An 8,306-nucleotide genomic window follows, 5' to 3' on the forward strand; every position below is an offset into this window, starting at 1 on the left:
GTAGATGTAAAGAAACTGACGCCACAAAAGGGCAATATAGTCTATGAAAATATTGTCACCATGCGTACTCGAATAGAATATTTACTCTCCGCTCTTCAATTCCTTTATCGTTAGTCTCTCCGCAGTAGTTTATAATTGTATATTCACCCCAATGTAAACACTGAGCAATCAATATACAGTTACTTGTATCACGTTGTTGGATGAAATGTTTCCAAGACCTCGCCTCAAGCGTTCGCAGTCTCAAAGTCTACAGTGAATGGGAAGTTTCTATCGATTGTTCTCTGTCTTACGATATCTCGATGTTTGGAAACAAGATTTTAGGTACGATTATGATGTTTGATTTTATAACAGATAAAAGATTTAGAGGAGAGAAATATCAAACGAAAGAATTTGAGTATAGTTGAATCTTAATAATAAAATATTCATCTTGTTTCGCGAGAAGGTAGATGTGTTAACATATCCATACTTTATCAGCTATGACAAGTCCTATATAAGTGGTGAACTAAATACCATTTAGGTACTACGAAGGCAATAAATTATACACCAGAATATCCACCAGATCGAACCCATGAACTCTCGGCAATATAAACGACTCCTCCACCGAGGCGGTCATATCAATGATCACTCGTGTGTTTATAGTTCAAAATGTTTGCCTCAAGTCCGCATAGTTACTACCGCAACCGCAATACCCCAGTTCGGAAACAGAATCAAACACACTCGACACCGAAGCCACTCGTGCAGCCAAAGAAATGTTGCATCCGATTTCCAATACCAAAACAAATTCTATTACATTTGGTACGGAGCAGCCGTACGATAGCAAATTCACCGTTTACGCCTAAAGTACTTAACATTGTTGTTTCTAATGAGGTCTTGTTTGATAATTTCAAAGATGTATTCTTATTATTTCGTAATAAATCTTTGTTGATGGTAGGCACTGATGGTAGGTAACGACTACCGTACACACGGTGTCAAACCTGCGTAACTCGCGTCTAGGTTTGAAGTGATGAAGAATACTCTTGTAGTTCTACTTTAAAAAGAATGATCATATCTTGCTGGTGGTGGTATTATATTTTATATCTGCCAGGACAGCGACGACCGTACACAATGTGTCAAACCCGCAATAGTGGACCACGTGAGAGTGTCGCGTTCAATGACCAACCTGGATATATCCAGTTTCAATAGGCTGGCATAATTGTATTGATTGCCGAGGGCTAATCACCTGTTGTTAGTCAGCATCCTATTGGACCTTTTATTTACCATCAGATGTAGTGAGGTCAAAATGCCTTGCACGTATAAAAAAAAAACAAATTCATTTCAGCCATTATAATAACTGGCTTAGTCGCAATATTCATGCTACGAACCATGACTTTATACATTAATCTTCAAATTTAGCTACTTAGTTCATGGTTTAGAAGCGGCTAAAACAAAAGCCTATCTAGAAGATGCCGAGCTATATACTTAAATTAAAACAAAGCCCTAATATGGAGCGCTGTTCAAGTTTAAAGCATATAGAATCAGATATAGGGCTAACAACATCGGTTATCCGGCCGCCTTATCCTTATAAATCACTTTATTTAGGAAGTTTTCTTGCCCTATCTCACACTGATGTATAACACAACAGTATCTTTGGGTATAATTCAGTGCTCCAGGCGGTGCCGATGTCGGCCCTTTCTAATCCATAGATAAGTTTCCCATTATCCTGCCGATAAAGGGAACACAGATATAAATTTGCATTTATGAATTCGCACAATAAGTAAGGTTTTTAGAGTAGGGAACGGTGTCCGTCGGTGTAGCGTATATTTTTTGTAGTTCGCGCAAATAATAAACATATGCTTGTATTTTATGTTAATAGGATTTATTTGTGAAAATAATTCTTAAATAATTAATAAAAGTTAGGACGGCAATGTGCTTCGCAATGTTCAAGCAACCAATAAAAGTTAATGAAAAATATATATTAATGTTTCAATATTTTTTTTTTGTATTACGCTTCTTATTACTATTGTAATATTTGTGAAAGTATTTCTGAAGTCAGTGATAGTTCTTTTTTTATTAATCCAAGCCGCTTCAGTATCTTAACTATATATTTATTATCAATTATTTAGCAAATTCCATGGTTTAATACAACGCATAATAAAATTATATTGAAAAAGTGATCATTAAACGTATTTATTCTCACCGCTGAAGACCTATAAGTGAAAGTGATTATAACACATTTAACCAGTTAGTACTCGTCATTTCAATGATGTAGAAGCAACCCCTATTAGCGAATCATTTATTTATTTTTATCGAGGGAACAACCCCTCGCAATGACGCATGCAGGCGCGGCGCCCTTACACGCTCGTTTGCTGCATTTTTCATTATTTTTCTTTAAAGTGTTCCCTCTAGTGTTTTGTTAGTCAAGATTTCCATGTCTTAACGAGATAAATTTGTATACGATGCGTAAATTATGTGCCATATATTTAGTATTAGGATTATTTTTCGTTCTTTTAGTGATAATCAGTAATTTAATTGTATGCTTTAATTAATAGGTAGGTTTAAATCCTAAATACCCATTATAATCGAAAGTTTATGGCATAACAAAAATAACCACAGTATACAAATGTATTTTCATTGTACAGAAGTCAATGACTAGACGCCATTTTATTGAAATCTAAAAGTAAAAATAACATACCACAAATGTAACAAATAATCAAAACAGAATTCTTCAACATAAAACTTCATATTGAAATATCTGTTGTGAATACAACGTGCAATAAAGTTTTCACGCGACTGTCACCCACGGTAGGTGACGCGACGATCTGTACGCCTCGCTTTCAATACTAGATGCACTCTCACTTGAAATTAATCTGCAAGAAGCCATTGCGGTGACTATTTACAAAGCGTCCTCGGAGTGTATTTTCCCTCGGCTCTTCATTCTAGCAGCGAAATTTTGTAGGGTTGCCGCGTACTGTGTTTTTAATGAATGTGTTGTTAAGTTGGTAATAGTAAAAATACTTTCTATAATTATTATTTGAAATAGTTGTGTTATCTTATAAATGTTGTGTAATCATTAGTTAGTATGCCAATAAAAAATAAAAAATAGTTTGACACTATCGCAAAGTTTACTGAACGTAATTTTGGTCACACTTGTTCACGATCAATTTTACGATTCAATAAATGTGTACTAGAGTTACATTATAATTATAATAAAGCAAAACAATAAACAAAGTCAAAACATAGCGAGCGCAGTGGAATACCAAACAATACTTTGTAATTCAAGGTGTTGGATGGCATTTCAACTGTTTATGAGCGGTCGTATCGCTTACCATCAGGCGGAGGGCTTGCTCGTCTCGTCATTCAAAGCCATAAAAACAAAACTTTTTCTCATATACAGCGGATGCCTTGGAAATATGCAAGAGAAAGAAATATGCGGACCGTTTGGATGTTTGCATATCAAGCATACAAAACGTAATAGCAATGTTATTACAGCAAGTTGAAACAGTTATAATAATATGATTTGAAATTCTTATTTACGTACACTTGTCACACAAAAAAAAACGTACCTAATAAAAACATCGTATAGTACCCATTTTAAATTTCAATGACCTCCTATTGGCATAACTTGTAGTCTCACGTATTTCCATTACTCCAAAATCTCGAAAAGCTCCAAATTACAACGTAAGATACATTCATAACCCAAATTAATTAACCACTTTTGCCATATTATTAAACAGAATATATAGCTTCCCGAACATTAGAACAAAGAGCCAAGTTACAACAAATTAGGAACATGTAGGAAACTAAATTTCTTGTACCTACTCTAAATGGGACTATATCGTTGTAGACAATAACTGTTGAATTACGACGGAAACTAAGACTTGAAATGTCATAAGGGATAATGAAGGTTTACATGTACTCATATTTGAACAGGACGCGTCTAATCCATTTCGATTGTTTTGTGTTATGATAAACGAGGTAAGGCAGATCATGTACAGTACGTTTCCAATCAGCAGTGGGGATCTTTCGGTTTCAGAACAGATGTTAATTACCGTAATAGCGTTCTGAAAGGTTCGGTTTCTGTTTATCTTTTCTGGCTTATTAATTTTTATAACTGGCCATCTGCCTGGATTCAACCGTGTTTTGTTTTATTTAATTATAAATATAATTCTTAATACCACGATGGCCAGTATTCTTATTCTTAAGAACCGTATTCAAAATGATTCGAAATTCGATCACATTAGCCAACCCTGGCACTCTCAACGAGGCCCGTAGACATGAGTAAATAATTTTCCTGATTACCGTGCACCGTCTTCGTGCAAAGCGTGGGGGGTTGTCGCGACCTCGACAAAAATATTAAAAACCACCCCGCTCTCACCGCCTTACAAGTCACAGCAATTGGAATCTCCTTCTACTCGAACGACAAATTGATTTCCAGTTACGTATTTCGATAGATGCAGTTTAATGTAAATTGTTAGAGAACCTGTTTGCTCGGAAACTGTTTGCAATAGAAATGTGATATGTTGTTATTTAGTCAGTTTCTGAATAGAAAAGACGTTCTCATAGTTTGATAAATCGCAACACTTTACCGAAATAGTGTGAATTAAAACAATGAGATTCTTAATTTTGAATAATATGAAATCACTGAGAAGAAAATCATAGCAAATATGAAAACTCAACGAACAAAAATGTTGATTACCGGCCATAGTGGCAATAACCGGCAAAACACCGCGGGCCAACTAACAAAATAGTTAGCAAACTGAAGTAATATTAAATCTATGCTGTTGAAACGGATCCGGGCAAACAAAAGATTTTTGTTAATTTACAAAGCTTTGTTTACTCATTCCCAAATAATGGAATTGGAGGGTGAACAAGCCGGATTATTATGAAGTTAAAATGGGAACCTGGATTATTCTGTCATGTTAATGGAAGTTGTTTTCGAAAAGAATCTCTATAGGGGAATTTCAGTACAGGTGGAAATACAATTTAATTGTGACGGTCGGAGCTGTCCGAGGAAATGTAATAAGCGAGCCGCCACCGACCAAATATTTAGACTGCTCTGTGGCCACTTCACCAGCGGAACACTATTAACCCGCTTATTTAATTTCCTGCTAAAAGCATCAGCGAGAGCATTAACTTCTTACCAGTCTATGAGAGCCAAACTGCAGTCGACATTATTTATAATGTAGTTTGTCGATAAATTAATAGAAAGCATAGTTGTTACATTGATCAGTTTCATAGTGAGTGTTTTGATTTGATTAAGAATAAGGTACGATGAGTAAGAATAGGATATAGAATCTTCAACGCTAGTTTTCTCAGTGAAATAGCTTTACTTCCAGAGCAAATATATTTATCACAAACCGCTTTCCGTACTTGGTTCACACATACGTGCTAGGTTTAATGCACTCGCATCCCGCACCCCATCGTAAAACATTCCTGATTCTATTAACACAACAATTTCTGCAGTTCCATACATTTGTATTGTAGGGCCTTCATTTGCGCGAATTACAGTTTCATAATTGCGTGTTTGTATTTTGTTATTTTTCATTGTACATGTTGTGGATTTCGTATGTTGTCAGTTGTAAGCGGATTGTAATTATGATAAGTTTGTTTTCGTAACAATATGTAGTTTTTGAACTGTTTTGCATATAGCTGCTTTATAAATTCATGTGAACTATAAGAGTTATATTTATTAATTATATTATTTTGTAGCATCGTTTGACCGACCATTTTTAAAATATTAATTGGGTAGTTAAAAGGAAGGACACCTTCATTTATTTAGTTTTTATAAGAGCCCAATATGTCGCACTGGTTTGTATTCCCAGCAGCGTAAGCATATTTAAATCCTTTTTGATCAATGAACTGCTAATAAATTACTTTGTGAGATGTAACTTTAATATACCTCAGCCTTTCATATTATGATTTAAATTAGCTTCAGTCACAAAATATACTGAAATGCAAATCCTGACACGTATTTGAAAGTCAGCATTAGCAGTAAATTGAGCACACGCGGTCATCTGTGATGGTCATAGCGGTGGTCCCGTGGCGTATCCGTTTATTGGAAATATTCCGCACGTAGATGCTGAATATGCATCGGCCATTACCGGGAATTGAAATCTGTAACGTTTCACGCAAATTAGAATAGTGACTGCAAAACATAAGGGTCATGTTGGTTTGCGTTTGGAAATGTTTTTAGTTGCGTTGCGTTAAAGTTTTAGAGTAAAATGTTATTTAATGTAGGTAAGTATATAGATTGATCAGAGTGCTATTTCCAATTCTTTAATATTTTGACCTAAAATGTGTTAATAATATAATTTTAAGATAAAAATTAAAATCATGATTACGTATCAATATTCTACCTTAAGGGCAGTATTAATAAACCGATCTTACATTAGAGAATGACCTTAAGTGGACATTTAACGTAATAGGTATATAATATGTTATTATTATTAATACATAAGTTTTATAATATGTTATTTCAATATTTTGTATTTATATTCTTTTGAAATAAAAGCAATATGTTGTTGCTCTGAAAGAGATATTTTTATTATAATAATTTTCATACTTTACATGTATAGAGCTTACTACCATACTAATAAATAAAACCAATCTTACCTGGAAGAGACACAACACTTAAAACTATTACTTCACATTCATAAATATCTTAAATCTTTATTTATACGACTTAAATTGAAATGTCATTTGTCAATATTGTCTATTAAAAAAAACCATACATATAATTAAGAATAATAAAATTAAATGAAGTTTTAAGAACTTCATTTACAGTTATTAAACGATTTAATAAAAACAAAAACTGGACTGAACTGCGCTGTGTAAGGAAAAAAACTCAGCTGTCAAAATCCGTCACATACTGATATTTAATAATAATATCAGCCCTATATTATATACTTTACACTGCTGAGCACGGGCCTCTACTACTGAGAGGGATTAGGCCTTAGTCCACCACGCTGGCCTAGTGCGGATTGGTAGACTTCACACACCTTCGGAATTCCTATAGAGAACTTTTCAGATGTGCAGGTTTCCTCACGATGTGAAGAGCGAAAGATAAATTCACAAAGAATACACACATGATTTTTAGATAAGTCAGAGGTGTGTGCCCTTGGAATTTGAACCTGCGGACATTCGTCTTGGCAGTCCGTTCCACTCCCAACTAGGCTATCGCCGTTTAATATATTATATAAAATGTTTATATCTATTAGTGACGATTTTAAAATGCTGACTTAACTTGACAGCGTCTCAGTTGATATTACACTTGAGAGCGATATTTTTTTTCATAGGGGCACGACAAAATGACCTCTCTGTACCTGATGATAAGTGGAGTGGGGTCCAATAAAATATCGTCTGACGAGAGACGATTACCCCTCGACAGTCGACACAATTATGCCGGGATGATTGAGTTAATATATTGATTTGCATCTTTTAATACCGCCGTGCTAGTGACATCTAAAAAATAATAACGGCTGTATAATTTAGTAAAAAGTCTTAACATTGTAGCCCGATCCAAAAATAGGTCAATAAAATTATGTTTACCAGTATAATAAACGTGTTCGATGTAAAAGAAATATCGAGGATTCGGGCCGCCGGATCGAACGCCATACATTTTACATTAGCAAACGAAACAAATACAGCACAAGTTGTCTGCAAATAATTTGGATTTAATAATTTGTATTTTGATTCGAGTTTTCATCGCTGTCGAAATGTAATTCGTTTTGGTTTTAAACATTGGTCTTATTTATTGATAAGGGATAGGCTGTAGCCTACTAACTTGTAAGTTACAACAGATATTGGGGAAAGTATTACAGGTATCCATTTTTTTATCTTAAATAAAGGGACTTGGTGCCAACTATTAATTAGAAACAATGCCACTTGAACTCTCCATGTTTATAACTAAGTTTTTTTTACTAAGAACCTAGAATAAAATTAGATGCCAATACCAATAGCTTTTTTATAGGTAGCATACAACATAAAGTCTTGCTATAGGTACGCCTTCTTTGCCGATACACAAATAGTTTTACGATAACATAATGGTTAGGCACTAGGTAGTGAGTGAGGTGGTGGGTGCTTCAATTTTTTATGGAAAACTTTACTATTTAAATTGCATTAGACATAAATAGTGAATGATGTAAGAAAAGTGAAATTTTGGTAAAGAAAATTTCGCAGACTTAAGTTACAACGGGGAACTTAAAAGTGCTCAGTAATTAAAAACGAAGCTTAGCATAAAGTATGGCAATTGCTCAATGTCGAGTAGGCGACTTTTAAAAATTTATTTCGCTCCTTAAAACTTCAAGTTGCCATGCTTGAATTACAAT

Source organism: Manduca sexta, chromosome 22, assembly GCF_014839805.1.
Source record: "Manduca sexta isolate Smith_Timp_Sample1 chromosome 22, JHU_Msex_v1.0, whole genome shotgun sequence".
NCBI classification, from domain to species: domain Eukaryota; kingdom Metazoa; phylum Arthropoda; class Insecta; order Lepidoptera; family Sphingidae; genus Manduca; species Manduca sexta.